The sequence below is a fragment of the Schistocerca piceifrons genome, chromosome 6 (genome assembly GCF_021461385.2).
Source record: "Schistocerca piceifrons isolate TAMUIC-IGC-003096 chromosome 6, iqSchPice1.1, whole genome shotgun sequence".
NCBI classification, from domain to species: domain Eukaryota; kingdom Metazoa; phylum Arthropoda; class Insecta; order Orthoptera; family Acrididae; genus Schistocerca; species Schistocerca piceifrons.
Window position 1 is genome coordinate 316507896 of NC_060143.1, and position 18526 is coordinate 316526421.

The window sequence follows — 18526 nt, forward strand, 5'->3', positions numbered from 1 at the left end:
TGAAGATGTCCAGCGCAGCTCTGGACGAAACGTTAGGAGCTGAAGAGTTTCATGGACCACGACCTTACATCCCGAAAGGTTTACCAGAAGATAAGTCGCATAGTGCTCAGAGCCATTTGAACCATTTTTTTGACCTTCCAAGACCTCATTACTTCCCTGCCACGACGCGTCTACGCAGGTATCCATGCCAAGGGTGGACCATACGGCTTTTGGGTATTGTTCTGGCTGATCATTGTAAATACAACAGGAAAAAACTTGTCACCTCCAGAAGATATCATGCTAACACCGCGTAATGTGTCTTCTACCTCACACAATGAGCACACTTGGACGAAGAAGAGAATTAAAAAGCTTTTTCGGGTAAGCCATGCCCAGCTGAAGCCACTCATTGAATTTAGATAACGTGGAGGTGTTATATTGTGGGCATGTTTCTTACTTTCCACCAACTGTTACAAATAGTCATAGACACATCATACAGCGTGACCTAGTAGGCCAATCGAAGAGCCACAGGGTACTTGAGTGTTCGTCAAACCAGGAACGTATATGGATAGCGCTGTGAAGACGTCTGATGTCATATAACCGTAATGATGTAGAAGAAGAACAACGTTTGGACTGCGAGATTGTTGAAATAGACATTCTGATTCATTTCCATGGTAATTTGATTCAGTGGACCCAAGTCAAGATACGAGAAATAGCCTCAAACATCACAGAACACCTCTGACATGAAGCACGACTCAATGGGCTGTCAGCGCCTCCTCCATAGAGGAACAACTATGCTAAACACGCTCAATAATAAAATTTTCGTGGCCAATTTTCGTTACTCCTGTGGATCGATTAATATCGATAAGTGTGTGTTGGAGACGTAGATGTGTTTATGACTTATCTAAATATATATCTACATTAATACTGGGTAATCCACCGTTCGGTGTGTGACGGAGGCTACCCTCTACCATTACTAGTCATTTGCTTTCCTGTTCCACTCGCAGATAGAGAGATGGAAGATGACTGTCTAGGTGCTTGCGTATGAGCCCAAATTTCCCGCATCTTATCCTCACGGTCATCTCGCGCAATGTGTGTTTGCGGCAGTAGAATCGTTGTGCAGTCTGTTTCTAATGCCGGTTCTTTAAACTTTCTCAGTGGCGTTCCTCGATAAAAAGCTGCCTTACCCTCAGGGATTCCCATTTGACTTCCTACTGCATCTACGTAATACTTGCGTGTTGTTCGAACCTACCGATAGGAATTCTAACAGCCTGCCTTAGAATTGCTTTGATGTCCTCTTTTAATCCGATCTGGTGCGAATCCGAAACACTCTAGCAGTACTTAACAATGAGTCGCACTAATGTCATATACACGGTCTCCTTTACAGATGAACCACATTTGCCCAAAATTCTACCAGTAAGTCGAGGCCGACCATTTGTATTTCCTATAATAAACCTCACACTATCGTTTCACTTCATATCGCCTCGCACCGTTAAGTCCAGCAGGACATTACTAATGCCATATCCAATGATTACGGGTTTGTTAGAATACCGTGTTCAAGGATTTGTAGGTCAAGTACACCCATGCAACGTTATCACTCCTCACACCATAACACATGGCCCAACAGAACGATCATGTTCGACAATGTTGTTACGTGCATGATGTGGTTCCACCTCTCGCCGTATGAGAATAGGTCGAACATGTTCGTTTTGGTGGTCCAGATGTTATGGTGTGGGAAGCATGACGTAATGATTAATGCATGTCAGCAATGTGAAAATGTAATTTACGAACCACTAACTCCCTCTAATGTACGGTTTTTTGCGCTCGGGGATTATATGCAGCAGCAGTGGGCGGAGCGAGTTACTAACATCCGGTGGGCGCAAAAGTTTAAAATCTGTACTTTCAGAAGGTCATATATGCGTACTGTCACAATTATGGACCAAATTTTCACGCGGGATCGATTGCTGGGCTGAAATTTTGCAGGGCTGCTTTTTTTCTTCTTAAAATACGAGTTCAAGAGGGTGACGTTTTCCTGTTAGTAAACACGAGAGTGTTACAGAAATGCTCAGCAATTTCCAACGGTAACGCTACAAGACAGGCGTTGTGCATGGGTAAGGTTTACTGATGGAATTCTGGGAGCGAATGTTCCGGAAGAAGACGGGCAACATATTACTTCCTCCCATATGTGTCTCGCGAAATGAACAAGGTAAAAGAAAAAAAAATTAGAGAAATTCTTCGATAGCACCACTTGTGAACGGTTAGTTAGTTAGTTAGTTACGTGTTCCATGCATCATATTCACGATAAACGTTATGACATGAAACATGTCAACTGAAAAACGTAGAACACTTATTTTGAAAAGGTGAAATATTTACACGGCTATATTCTGACCATTTACAGTTTTTCTGTATAAATAACTAATTATTTCTATTTAAGAGTTCCTCTTTCGTATAGAAGAAGATGTTAAGGAGAAACATTTTTAATCTACATTTGGAAATACTTCTACTTAATTCCATGGATAGATAGTCAAAGAGTTTCACAGCTACATATTTCAGCTCTTTTTTTGTTAAAGATGAGTTTATAAAAGGGTAATGCAGACAATGTCTTCTTCTGGTAACGTGCTTCTGTATATCTATGTCACTCTCAGATGGATTCTTAATAAAAAAATTTCATAAATGAATAAAGGGAGAGTAGGAGACACCTGCAAGATCTTTGCGTGTGAACCACCACACATAATTCTAACTACTTTGTTTTGTGCAATGAATATTTTCTGCGCAAGTGAGAAATTGCCCCAGATATCATATTGTAAGCATTCATGGAATGAAAATATGCTTATCTTACTGACTTCTACACGGTTCACATTAATGTGACTACCGTGAAAAGCCTGAACAACAACCTCTTACAGCGCAGACGTTCATGAAGGAAGTCACTCAGGTTGTGGAAAGTACCGACAGGGCTGTAGAACCATGCCGACTCCAGTGTCATGGCGAGCTGTATTTCTCGGGTGAGAAACATCCCGATGGAAGTGGTCCCCCAGGTTTTCGATTGGATTTTTATCCAGGGAGTCTGGTGGCGAGGGGAGTACGGTAAACTCAGTTCGGTGCTCTTCGAACCAGGCACGTACACTGTGATTCTGTGACACGTTGCATTGTCCTGCCGGTAGCCGGTACATGCCACCGTTCCGAGAAAAAAACAAAAAGCATGTAGGGGTGGAGATGGTCCCCAAGGATAGACGCATATTTTTTCATCCACTAAATCTTCCAGCATGATGAGATCACCCAGGAAATGCCACCAAAACACTCCCTATACCATAACGCACCTTCCTCCAGCCCGGACCCTTCCGACCACTGTTGCTGGGCGGTACACATCAACGGCCGTCTGACCGATGGGGCATAAAGCGTGATACATCTGAAAAGATCACCTGTCTGGCCCGCAAATACCAGCTTTCGTCGCCTATGAACAGCAGTCACCATAGCTGCATGAGCCAGATGCCTGCTGTAGAGCCCACAAGCAGCAATGTTCGCTGAAGGACGTTGAGGAGACGCTGTTGGTAGCCCCTTGGTTCATATGGGCGGCCACGTGCCAACAGTAGGAAGTCTATTCGCCCCTACACATCTTCGCAGGGGTCGTTTATCACTTTCATGCATGGACTGTGGCTCACCACAAGTGCCTTGGCACCGCTCAGCCAGCCAAATCGCGTCAAACCCTGGGCATAATAAAAAAATGGGAACAAAAGCCTACAAAACTATGTTCTTTTACATTCTTTGTGTCGCTGATTAGAATGCGATATCGGAATTATTGTTGTTGTTGTTGTGTCTTCAGTCCTGAGACTGGTTTGATGCAGCTCTCCATGCTACTCTATCCCGTGCAAGCTTCTTCATCTCCCAGTACCTACTGCAACCTACATCCTTCTGAATCTGCTTAGTGTATTCATCTCTTGGTCTCCCTCTACGATTTTTACCCTCCACGCTGCCCTCCAATACTAAACTGGTGATCCCTCGATGTCTCAGAACATGTCCTACCAACCGATCCCTTCTTCTAGTCAAGTTGTGCCACAAGCTCCTCTTCTGTCCAATTCTATTCAAAACCTCCTCATTAGTTATGTGATCTGCCCATCTAATCTTCAGCATTCTTCTGTAGCACCACATTTCGAAAGCTTCTATTCTCTTATTGTCTAAACTATTTATTGTCCACGTTTCACTTCCATACATGGCTACACTCCATACAAATACTTTCAGAAACGACTTCCTGACATTTAAATCTATACTCGACCATCATCAGTTATTTTGCTCCCCAAATAGCAAAACTCCTTTACTGCTTTAGGTGTCTCATTTTCTAATCTAATTCCCTCAGCATCACCCGACTTAATTCGACTACATTCCATTATCCTTGTTTTGCTTTTGTTGATGTTCATCTTATACACTCCTTTCAAGACACTGTCCATTCCGTTCAACTGCTCTTCCAAGTCCTTTGCTGTCTCTGACAGAATCACAATGTCATCTGCGAACCTCAAAGTTTTTATTTCTTCTCCATGGATTTTAATACCTACTCCGAACTTTTCTTTTGTTTCCTTTATTGCTTGCTCAATATACAGATTGAATAACATCGGGGATAGGCTACAACCCTGTCTCACTCCCTTCCCAACTTCTGCTTCCCTTTCATGCCCCTCGGCTCTTATAACTGCCATCTGGTTTCTGTACAAATTGTAAATAGCCTTTCGCTCCCTGTATTTTACCACTGCCACCTTCAGAATTTGAAAGAGAATATTCCTATCAACATTGTCAAAAGCTTTCTCTAAGTCTACAAATGCTAGAAACGTAGGTTTGCCTTTCCTTAATCTTTCTTCTAAGATAAGTCGTATGGTCAGTATTGCCTCACGTGTTCCAACATTTCTACGGAATCCAAACTGATCTTCCCCGAGGTCGGCTTCTCTCAGTTTTTCCATTCGTCTGTAAAGAATTCGCGTTAGTATTTTGCAGCTGTGACTTAGTAAACTGATAGTAATTTTCACATCTGTCAACACCTGTTTTCTTTGGGATTGGAATTATTATATTCTTCTTGAAGTGTGAGGGTATTTCGCCTGTCTCATACATCTTGCTCACCAGATGGTAGAGTTTTGTCAGCACTGGCTCTCCCAAGGGCGTCAGTAGTTCTAATGGAATGTTGTCTACACCCGGTTCCTTATTTCGACTCAGGTCTTTCAGTGCTCTGTCAAACTCTTCACGCAGTATCGTATCTCCCATTTCATCTTCATCTACATTCTCTTCCATTTCCATAATATTGTCCTCAAGTACATCGCCCTTGTATAGACCCTCTATATACTCCTTCTACTTTTCTGATTTCCCTTCTATGCTTAGAACTGGGTTTCCATCTGAGCTACTGATATTCATGCAAGTGGTTCTCCTTTCTCCAAAGGTCTCTTTAATTTTCCTGTAGGCAGTATCGATCTTACTCCTAGTGAGAGAAGCCTCTACATCCTTACATTTGTCCTCTAGCCATGCCTGCTTAGCCATTTTGCACTTCCTGTCGATCTCATTTTTGAGACGTTTGTATTCCTTTTTGCTTGCTTCATTTACTGCATTTTTATATGTTCTCCTTTCATCAATTAAATTCAATATATCTTCTGTTACCCAAGGGTTTCTGCTAGCCCTCGTCTTTTTACCTATTTGATCCTCTGCTGCCTCACTATTTCATCCCCCAAAGCTTCTTCTACTGTATCTCTTTCCCCCATTCCTGTCAATTGTTCCCTTATGCTCTCCCTGAATGTACAGCCTCTGGTTTAGTCAGTTTATCCAGGTTCCATCTCCTTAAATTCCCACCTTTTTTCGGTTTCTTCAGTTTTAATCTACAGTTCATAACCAATAGATTGTGGTCAGAGTCCACATCTGCCCCTGGAAATGTCTTACAATTTAAAACCTGCTTCCTAAATCTCTGTCTTACCATTATATAATCTATCTGATATCTTTTAGTATCTCCAGGGGTCTTCCATGTATACAACCTTCTTTCATAATTCTTGAACCAAGTGTTAGCTATGATTAAGTTGTGGTCTGCGCAAATTTCTACCAGGCGGCTTCCTCTTTCATATCTCAGCCCCAGTCCATATTCACCTACTATGTTTCCTTCTCTCCCTTTTCCTACTGATGAATTCCAGTCACCCATGACTATTAAATTTGCGTCTCCCTTCACTACCTGAATTATTTCTTTTATCTCATCATACATTTCATCAATTTCTTCGTCATCTGCAGAGCTAGTTGGCATATAAACTTGTACTACTGTAGTACGCGTGGGCTTCGTGTCTATCTTGGGCACAATAATGCGTTCACTATGCTGTTTGTAGTAGCTTACCCGTGCTCCTATTTTTTTATTCATTATTAAACCTACTCCTGCATTACCCCTATTTGATTTTGTATTTGTAACCCTGTATTCACCTGACCAAATGTCTTGTTCGTCCTGCCACCGAACTTCACTAATTCCCACTATATCTAACTTTAACCTATTCATTTCCCTTTTTAAATTTTCTAACCTACCTGCCTGATTAAGGGATCTGACATTCCACGCTCCGATCCGTAGAACGCCAGTTTTCTTTCTCCTGATAACAACGTCCTCTTGAGTAGTCCCCGCCCGGAGATCCGAATGGGGGACTATTTTACCTCCGGAATATTTTATCGAAGAGGACGCCATCATCATTTAATCATACAGTAAAGCTGTGGAATTACAGAAGTCAAAACGGCGAATCCAATTTTGCGGATCAAAAGTTATAAATTTAGCGGATCTCGAGTAAAACTTCAGGTATAATGTTTAGTGAGATTGCTGATAACGAACTAAAAGTCGAAATTGCCCGACTGAAACGTTGTATTCGACCTTTTACAATTTTAAATCAAAATAAGAGTCACATTCTTTGCTTGTGTCATAATTCCTTTCAGAAGCGTCGCTGTCAGGTTGTTCGCTGGGGGATGGTTCAAAAAGCAGATCTTTTACCACAGGTAGTGTCTGTTTATCTTCTACAGTTGTCATTTTCTGCACTATCGAGATGAATGGCTCCGAAGATGGCAGAAGCAAATGGAATGCGACACGCATCGCCTTCTCACGGGATTATGTGGGCGTAACACCATGTATCCTTATACGGAGCTTCCCACACATCTTCAGACAGCCTGCCATTCGACAACGGAGCAGGCTCGAATGTGTCATATGCATCAATTAAAACTATGTGGAGTGACGTCGGCATGGGGCATTATCACAGCGTATTGTGTGTCCGGGAAGTTGGCACCCGACTTTCGAGAAATATACATTTTTTCAGAGTTCTAGATTGACATGTTTTAGTTAGAGATCTGTGTACAAAATTTTAACTGTTCTGCAATATTTTGCGGAACAAAATATTACCTGGGGAAATTTTAATCTTGTAAAAAAATTGTTTACCAGTTTTCCAAAAGAAATTATGATTACGATTCCGAATGGCTCCCCAGAATTCTATAGAAACCGGTGATTTTTTGTACAGATAATAATTTATGAGATAATTGTAATAATGAAGGACCCATTTTTATCGTGTAGCACTGCAACACGGTAGGAAAAGAAACTATACACGTGCAAATTTGTGCACGGAAATACATTTGAACTCGTTAACCGTACTATTAAGGAAATAGCAGCGCTACTTACAAAAGTGGAGACAGGTAGAGGAAGTTTTGTAGGCAACGATTTCGGATAATATCGGTAGTAGTTTAGTTATAAGTCGATATACGTCGTTAAAGTGGTTCCAAATATTACAAACATACTATCCAACTCATTTTATCCTGACAATTAGACAGGATCGCTGTCCAATATTAAACAGGCTACACAAACAATATGTGAAAGACGTGGCGTTGTTCGATTCGCGGCTTACCGTCAGCTATACCGGCACGTATGATATCGGCTTGAGACAGAAATGACACCGCAGCATTGGGCAAATATGCACCAGTGCAGTCTACACAAGAGTTTCTTCAATTCTGTCTAGGCTTTGAAGTGAAGTACTCCACTGTGCGCTGGTTTCGGATAGCGCTATTTTGACATGCACGGTATACTTAACCGAGGCGGTGCAAAAGCAGTTTAAAAACTTGCCTCTTCGTAAGCCAAAGATCAGGTGCTTTTGGACATAAGATGAATCGCTTCGTTTCCGCAGTACGACAACGACTGCACAGCTGCCGCGTGTCCCTCGCCCCACCCGACTTGCTTTATATTCCCTTCACTGCTAGTGCTGCCATCTGCCGTCTGTGAGAGGTTATTGCACGTTGACGTCGAACATAGGAAGTCGTCAATTAATGTGACTAGACCGTGTACATCCTCGAAGTTGGCTGTTGTTCTTATCACAAAAATAGCCAAATCAAAACGTCTTAGCAGGCCTATTGTACTGTTCTTCAACGTAAGTGTTCATTAATCTACACACGGAAGAACTTAGAATTTTCTACCCTGTTTACTACTATTTCTTTGTACAGTAGATTAATAGCAGAATGGGTATGCTGCACAGCAGAAAACTGAATTCGCTGTTTTGTTTCAGAGATTAAAGCTAACCAATTTGAGCAACACCAACGATAATTTTTACAAAAACATCGCTTCCTATTTTCGTTGTTGACGCTTCTTCATTCGGCTTCACAACAGTTCTTATATCGTCTGCTAACAGGTGAAATTCTTACTTCTGATTCAAAAACGATCTTTGGAATATAGCAGGAGCAGTAGTGGACAATTGATCGAACGCTATGCGACTCCCATTGTAATTTCTCCGCATGCAGATGATGTGAATACCCTGTCTGTATTGCTCGAACGGCCTATGGTAATTTCTGCATTCTGTTTCTTATACAAGATCTATATAAGGGATAGACAAAAGTGGAAATGATACTGATACCAGAAGTACCCTCCACCACGCACCATGAGTTAACTTCAGGAACAAAGATGTAGGTGTAAATGTACATGTAGATGCAGAAATAGCTGTCAAAATGGACTGGATTGTAAACTCTAATCTTCCTTATTTTTTTTTTTTCGTACAAAGTTTAACGATCAAATGGAAATGATACTGATACCAGAAGTACCCTCCACCACGCACCATGAGTTAGCTTCAGGAACAAAGATGTAGGTGTAAATGTAGATGTAGATGCAGAAATAGGTGTCAAAAGGGACTGGATTGTAAACTCTAATCTTCCTTATTCTTTATTTCGTACAAAATTTAACGATCAATGTAGGCACTCCATTTGCTTATGTACTTTCTACTTTCGAACCTAGACAGACTTTTTCGTTCCTCCACTGAAATGAACGTTATTAGTATCTAGTTTATTTTTAAAAAAAATTATGAATAACGGTGCTTTCACATTACAAAATTAGCCTCATCCGCATTTTACAAACACAAAAAATGAAGGAATTCTGCTGCCTAAGAAGCAAAATGCTATATGACGAACGAAGTGAAGAAGACATGAAAAGACTGCTGTGCTGGTCAAAATCAAATGTGAATTCTTAATCCCTAGTTTTGAAGAAATACAAGAAATAATCAAGAAACTGAAAGTCATAAAGCATCAGAAGAATACAGCATACAAGTAGTAAAAGATCTTACACGACGTAATTCTAAATATTTGGGAAAGGAAATATTTAGGGGAATCTCAAGGAGGTATACTAAAAGGAATATCGTATGTCGAACAAATATTCACCTAGACAATTTCGAGGCAAAATTACGTTATCATCTTTGTGGATTTTAAACAATCTTACGATTCTATCGCCGGACCAACCCCAATCTCTACAATTATTTGCAGCATATGGACTGGATTTGATTAAGCAGTCTCTCCGAACACTGAGCCGCGCGGGATTAGCCGAGCGGTCTAGGGCGCTGCAGCCATGGACTGTGCGGCTGGTCCCGGCGGAGGTTCGAGTCCTCCCTCGGACATGTGTGTGTGTGTGTGTGTGTGTGTGTGTGTGTTTGTCCTTAGGATAATTTAGGTTAAGTAGTGTGTAATCTTAGGGACTGATGACCTTAGCAGTTAAGTCCCATAAGATTTCACACACATTTGAACGAACACTGAGTAAAAAGTTAATTTCAAGGTGAAATTTCTGAAGATTTTTGAAATCAGAGCAGAGGCCTGACGAGGGTTAGGTTTTCAACTGTAGGGCTACTCTTTAATTGTGTTTTGGAAAAAGAAATCGTTAAGGTATGGGAATGTGTACTACAAAAATTTGGAATAAATCAACAAACACAATCGAAATCAACTGCCTGGCTCTGTGGATGACTTTGCAGTGTTTGGCGGAATTGGGGAGAAGCCCTCCTCCTACTGCAGTCATACCTAAGTAACGGAAAACAGTTAGTGTGGGAATAATCAAAAATCAGATCTTTTACTTGTTAATTATGCATATAATGAATGATCTGCCTTCCGTATTGCCCCGTGACGCTGTACTACATGCAGGTGATACTACATTAATAACTCAGAATACTAACATGGGTGAGTTACAGGTGAATCTAGGAATAGCAGTAGATGTGTGTACCTCCTGGTTTCAGGATAATGCGCTACACATAAATAATAGCAAAACAGAGAACATTGTATTTAATCTGAATGCCTCCAAGGAGCAAAATAAACAGTGAAACTTCTTGGATTCCATATTGATGGAAGTTTAAGCTGGGATACACATACAGATAAGTTATGCTTCAGACTCTTATGTGTGATTTATCTGCTGTATGAGAGGCCATGTAAGTGAAACTCTGCTGCTCTATGAATACTTTGCTTTCTTCAATTCCCTTCTGACATATGGATTTTTGTTACGAGGAAACTCACCTGAATCAAAGACTGTATAAAAGTGGCAAAAAGAGCCATCAGTTGCGTTGCAGGACTCACAACATGTGAATCATGTAGACATTACTTCAAGGAAATTAATATTATGGCAGTACCTAGTTTATATATTTATAGTTGCCTTGTATACACGTAAGAAAATCTGGATAATTTTGACCTTCGGATGTCAATACACCATAATAACACTAGACACAGACATGCAATTGACAAGCTCCATGCCAGACTAGCAAAGATCCACAATAGCTACAAATATCTTTGTGTCACATATTTTAACAAACTACCTAAAATGCCCATTCAGTGCCCCTGAATAAATTCAAAGTGTAATAACAAAGTGGGTAAAAAGCAAAGCCTTCTGTACAGTGAAAAAATTTGAAGAATGTGTAATAGATGGTTTGCATTTTTGAGATGAGACTATACCAAATTATAAATTATAGTATTTTATGAAGCTACCAACGTGGTATGTTGACTCACTGTGCCATATTATATAAAGCAATATAGAGATAAAATTTATTATTGTTATAATTGTATAAAGATTACTTAGACACGAAGAGACTAACATGATATGCTGATTCATTGTGGCATACTGTATTTGGTTTGCAAAATGTGATCCGTTTGTGTTAAAATGTACTTTTTTGAAGTAGTTACTTACGTAAAAGTCTCCTTGCAACATAATTAGGCGAGAGTAATTGTAAAATAACTGTAATGCTGTAACTATAAAACATATGACGACACAAATTACATGTAAACATGTTCAAAGGTGAATAAATATTCTATTCTATTATATTATATTCTAAATATCTTAGGCGCCCCCAAATCTTTGAAAACAGATTTCGCTAACGTACAAAAATTTGAATACGTTGGACAATTAATTAAAACCAGTGTTCATATTGCTGCACAACGACTCTGTCTCCGGGTGCACTAACAAATTGTCAAGGTTATTGCTCGACATAGACGGTAAAAGATCCAAGTCGGTAATGTGATCCAGTCGTAATGTGAAGCACGCGAAGAGTGTCAGTACTGCAAAAGCAGGGCAACGCTCGTTACTCATTGCCTCACAGCGAGTAGCAAGGAGTGCAAACGGTGCAGTATGACCCAGAACGTCGTTCTGCTAAATCTATAATACGGAGTACCAATATGCAACTTCCGAGCGCCGCTGGTCCAAGGCTTTCTAGTACCGATGAGAAATGCAGAGGCAGGGAAACCACTCCATAACTGAGACACTGCAGTGCGGACAGAACCGCTGCCACGTCTGGTTAAACGAGAACAAATGGCCGCCTAACCTGCTGTAATAACGAGATGTCTGGCTTTAAACACCCTTGTTTCAGACATCTCGACCTCAGTGCCTGGTCATTCTGTCTGCATCACCAATCCCGATGGAACGACAATCTCACTAGTTACAGGTTAATTCTGCTGGTGAACTTTGACGTGCTGCTTGCTGCCTGTCTGAATACTCGAACTACAAGACTGCAGCCTACAGTTAGGATTTCACCGCCCCACGCCATCGTTACTGACGGGCCACAGCCGTGACTGACAGAAAATCCTGACCGACCGGGTCTTCCTCACGTGAAGGCCCAAACCGACTGACTGGAAAAATGCCATCTTCAGTTTTCAGATTGCGCCTCCGAGGCTGTATGTGCACTGTCTTCCTGGCTACAAGCTGCGTATGCTGAGGGGCCCTGGGACTCCACCTTCACGACAACCGCTATCCAGAAGATGCAATGTGTACAGTGGTAAGCCCACGACCATTTTAGACATTACGGAGACCCACCGTATCCACGGTCTGCCTCGCTTGCTCCCGACATCAGCTGCCGGAGCGCGCTATCTAGCATTCCTCACCGACACCTGAGCGAGCAACCAGGCCGATTGCCTGCACGCCGCAGAAGACAGTATTCATGGTAGCCATTACGTTAATAAAATGTTATTAAAGATAGCGCTGTTTCACTGACGCTTTCGGTCATAAGACTTGAAGGCTAACTAGACCTCGAACTTGTAACTTCACCGCCTCAACTGTCCAGCCTCGACGCCCAGTTATGTCATGACCCGAGAGGTGACCATTACAGTACCAAAGAAGAAAACAATGCTGTCCAAGAAATCAATCTCCATTAATCCGAATATTAAACACTAAGGGGACAGGGTTGTAGCCTCTCCCCGATGTTATTCAATCTCTATATTGAGCAAGCAGTGAAGGAAACAAAAGAAAAATTCGCAGTAGGTATTAAAATCCATGGAGAAGAAATAAAAACTTTGAGGTTCGCCGATGACATTGTAATTCTGTCAGAGACAGCAAAGGACTTGGAAGAGCAGTTGAACGGAATGGATAGTGTCTTGAAAGGAGGATATAAGACGAACATCAACAAAAGCAAAACAAGGATAATGGAATGTAATCGAAATAAGTCGGATGATGCTGAGGGAATTAGATTAGGAAATGAGACACTTAAAGTAGTAAAGGAGTTTTGCTATTTGGGAAGCAAAATAACTGATGATGGTTGAAGTAGAGAGGATATAAAATGTAGACTGGCAATGGCAAGGAAAGCATTTCTGAAGAAGAGAAATTTGTTAACATCGAGTATAGATTTAAGTGTCAGGAAGTCGTTTCTGAAAGTATTTGTATGGAGTGTAGCCATGTATGGAAGTGAAACATGGACGATAAATAGTTTGGACAAGAAGAGAATAGGAGCTTTCGAAATGTGGTGCTACAGAAGAATGCTGAAGATTAGATCACATAACTAATGAGGAAGTATTGAATAGGACTGGGGAGAAGAGAAGTTTGTGGCACAATTTGACTAGAAGAAGGGATCGGTTGGTAGGACATGTTCTGAGGCATCAAGGGATCACCAGTTTAGAATGGGAGGGCAGCGTGGAGGGTAAAAATCGTAGAGGGAGACCAAGAGATGAATACACTAAGCAGATTCAGAAGGATGTAGGCTGCAGTAGGTACTCGGAGATGAAGAGGCTTGCACAGGATAGAGTGCATGGAGAGCTGCGTCAAACCAGTCTCTGGACTGAAGACCACAACAACAACAAGGAAAGCTGCGAAAAACGCAAATGCTCTATGGATCAGAGGGCACTGTCACTCTTAAAGCAGGAGAAATAGAAAAAAGGGAGGAGAATCCTTGAAAAATTGTGGGACCCACCGTAGACGAAAATGGCAACTACAAATTAAGAAGCAACCAAGGACCCTATCTAGAAATTCTCAAATTCTCAGACACAATCCGAAGATGAGTCAGTTTCTTCGGACGTGTAAAAAGACTGAAGGGTAATAGATTAACTGAAAGGTTCTACCAATGCTGTACTGTAACAAAAAGAACAAAAATCAATAGATCAAAGGTAGCCTAGAAGTCTAGAGTGACGAACGTGATTGAGGATGACATTCAAAACAGACAAAAGTTCAAAATCAAATTAAAAAAGAATTCGAGAGTTCTCGGGAAAAAGAGGAGAAACGTGAAAGTATCTTTATTCTGGAACAAAAATAACAGCAGTGCGAGGGAATGAAAACATGCTGGGAAGACAGGAAAAGAACCTTATTCGAAACAACAGCTCCTCTGTGTCAGTGTGGACAAAGTTGTGGAGCGTCTGAGCTTCTCTACCGTTTCTAAATCCTACTGTCAGTTTCAAAATAAACTAGGAGCGAAAAAACAATTTTTTTTTAAATCTTGCACTTGTTTACTGCTTATGAATTAACATTTCCAGTAAATATTATGTATATAAATTGACGTCGAATTGTACATAGAAACGAGACTGAATTGTGCTTGGTAATAATTTTGCAAATGTAAGAGCGGATTTCTTATCAGACTTTTCAACTTTAAAGAGAAGAATGACACTCATTAAGTCATCAACAAGTTTTTTGATATTGAGGAAGTAGGTAGTGGCTGGCATTCGAATGTAGTTATCTAAGTTTTCATCAGTCAGTCTGTGCTTTTTTTTTATAAATTTCATACTGAGAAAAGAAATCTTGTACAGATATTTAGACCTCAAAATTGCCTTCACTTTGGAAACAAGAGAATAAATATTTTTCAGAGCTTGAAGAAAGTGACTTTAATGGTAAATCATTTTGAAAATCAATAAGTTCCAACACCACTGCAACACTGTCTTCTAGAAAGTACAGATGCTCCATGACGCACGTAGAGAAGTCTTCAGTATCAATCTCTATAAAAGACGATTTGACAAACTGTCCAGCAATGGCGTCTAAATATGAAAGAAATCGAATGAATTGTTTGCTGTTGTATGGAGGCATTGAAGAACCTTGATTTTCAAGGGTTTGTTTCTAACCTAGCTTAATATCAGTGCGCAAATCAAACTATTATCGTTAGAAAAAATTCTGATATACACACGAAAAACATACTATGCAAAACTTCACCCGTATACAATCACCCATCAGGTGGGCAGTGTAATATTGTTGACAGTGACAGCTGGCGGGAGAAACGAGCAGTCGTGAGCGCGGTCTGAGCCCAGTGGAGCAACACAGGTTAGCCAACCTGAGCGCCGCCACGATCTACCAAAATGTCCCTACGAGCTACTAGTAACTCGCGAGCAATGATTTGGCAATCACTATTGTAGGTAACCGTTTTACATGCCGAACAGTCAGAACTGACGCAAAAAGAAGAAGAAGAAGAAAGGAAGAGGACAGGTGTCTTATCCAGCACCTCCAAGCAACATTATTCTTGTTTCTTAATATGAGCAACACTCGTCATCGTTAATTTGAGAAACTTGGTAATGGAGTCTGGTTGTTTTGTCAGTTGGGAGCAGTGACGTCACCAGGCAAGCTCGTTCTGTCAGCGGCCCTAGTCGTAGTGTTCCTTCTGGCCGATTAGCTCACCAAACCACTTTCACACGGCTGCTGAGGTCATCCGCCAGGTGGAGAACACACGTCACTAGGTCATCACTCTCGTCCGCGTCGTAAAACAAGGAGCTCAAGTGTAACACACCACTGTCTTTGTCTCGCACCAGCCATTCCTGCACATGAAATCTACTCTACTTTTTATGGCTTCTAGCATGATGCTTTTTGGCCACCAAATTTAAATAAAATGATTGCTATATTCAAGTGACATATAACCTTAATCCGACAGTCTGCGTAGAGGAGACACGTAGGAAAGCGATTTCAGAATACCGTGATGACATACATTCAGTGGGAGTACTGGATACAAGTGACAGTAAACCACTTGTTACATTACATTACATTAATATGGCTCTGAGCACTATGGGACTTAACATCTGAGGTCATCAGTCCCCTAGAACTTAGAACTACTTAAACTTAAGGAGATCACACACATCCATGTCCGAGGCAGGATTCGAACCTGCGACCGCAGCGGTCGCACGGTTCCAGACTGAAGCGCCTAGAGCCGCTCGGCCACTCCGGCCGGCTATTACATTAATACTTGTTCCATAGATTATAACATTTCGTAATGACGTGTAACGTGTCAGTTTAACGTAACGTTTCTTTACACGTATTTTTTAATTACTACTTCATATCTAAAAATACATCTATTAAGTAGAAGGAGTTGCCATTCAGAAATTATTTTTATTTGTATTTAAGTTCTGGTTGGTCATCGGTCAGACTTTTAATGCTGTTTTGCTATTTGGTAAATGACCAAAGATTTTGTTTGCTGCATAATTCACCCCTTTCTGTGCCAAAGTCAGATTTTATCCAAAATAGTGAAGATCATCGTTTCTTCTAGTTTTGTAGGTATTTAGATAATTGTTTCTTCTAGTGTTGTAGATATGCACTTCGCTATAATTTTTGAACTGGGACGGGTTATTAATAACATATTTCATAAGTGAATGTTTATTGTGAAGATACTGCGAATATCCCTAGTTCTTTTAATAAATGTGCGCAACGTGATCTTGGGTGGGCTTCATCTATTATTCTGGTCACATATTTCTGTGCTATGAATGCATGTACTCAGACTAATAGATGGAGCCCACCCAAGATCATGTTACAGACGTTTATTTAAGGAACTAGTGATATTCACAGTACTTTCACAATATATATACTCACTTATGAAATTTGTTATTAATTACAGACGTTTATTTAAGGAACTTGTGATATAATCACAGTACTTTCACAATACATATACTCACTTATGAAATTTGTCATTAATAACCGATCCCAATTCAGAAAGCCGGTAATTCAATCCCTGTAGTAAGATAGACGAACGCCATTCCTTTTAGATTTTTACGTCTTCTTGAGTTATAAAGTTGCTAAGGCGTTATTTGTACTCATAGACGGATCTCCAAGAACTGGGACCGTAACCAAGCCTTGAGAGCTCCTGCAAAAAACTGATTCTGCCAGTCTCATACCGCTTGCACTGAAAGAGAATGCGATTGTCATCACAAAATTGTGACGTTATCACATTGACAGTATGGTGTCCCCGATACTCCGATCGGATGTAAATGGGCGGGCAAGGATACATGATTCAGATGCATCAGCACAATAGATGATATTTTCCTTGAGTGTTTGAGTTTCACAAACTTAGACCGTCTAGGTATGTTTGGCTGTATACCGGCGACGCTTGCACTCCGCTTTTCTTGTCTATCAGCAAACTACACCTGCCATGAAAAAATCGCTTGTCGATTGATTTGCAAAATGTAGATTGTTCATGGGAGCTTGATGTCCATAGGTCCACTGCTAATCACATCTCTTACTATTTGGTCTACTTAGTCATTATGACGATGCCAGAATTTCATCTGATCGAAACGAATTCTATAACGTGACATCTACATCTGCATGCTTTCTGTGCAATTCACAATTAAGTGCCTGGCAGAGGGTTCATCGAACCACCTTCAACTAGTTCTCTAACGTTCCACTCTCGAACAGCGCGCCGCCGAAAAAACGAATACTTGAATCTATCCGTGCTTTCTCTGATTAATGTTATTTTATTCTGACGATCATTTCTTCCTGTTTCGGTGGGTTCCAACAAACTATTTTCGCACTTTGACGAGAAGGTTGGTGATTGATTTTTCCTGAGAACTCCCTGCAGCCACGAAAAACGGCTTTGTTTTAATGATTGCCAACCCAGTTTGCGTATAATATCCGTCGCACTTTATCCCTTATTTCGCCATAGCACAAAACAAGCTGCTCTTCTTTGAACTTTTTCGATGTCCTCTGTCATTCATATCCGATGCGGATCCCACACGTCAGAGCAATACTCCTGAAGAGGGCGGACAAGCGTTGTGCAAGCAGGCATTTTAGTAGAGCTGTTGCACTTTTTATGTGTTCTGCCAATAAATCTCATTGTTTAGTATTCCCCACAAAATTATTTATTTGACGGTTCCAATTTAAGTTGTTCGTAATTGTAACGCCTTAGCATTTAGTTACATATAAAGCTTTCAGATTTGCGTGACTTATTGTGTAACCGAAATTTAGCGGACTCCTTTTAGTGCCCATGTGGTTGACTTGACATTTTTTATTGTTTACAGTCATTTGCCACTTTTAGTACCATTGAGACATCTTGGCTAAATGTTTTTGCAATTGGTTTTGATCTCCTGATGACTTTACGAGACAGTAAATTGCAGCAGCATCTGCAAACAATCTAGGAGGACTACTTAGGTCGTCTCCTAAACCGTTTATGTAAATCAGGAACAGCATAGGGCCTGTAATACTTCCTTTGGGAATATAAGATATTACTTCAAGTTTACTTGATGACTTTCCGTCGGTTACTTTTTACTGGTACCTTTGTGACAGCAAAAATAGTCACACAACTGAGACGATACTCCATAGACAGGGAATTTGATTAGAAATCGCTTGTGAGGAACGGTATCA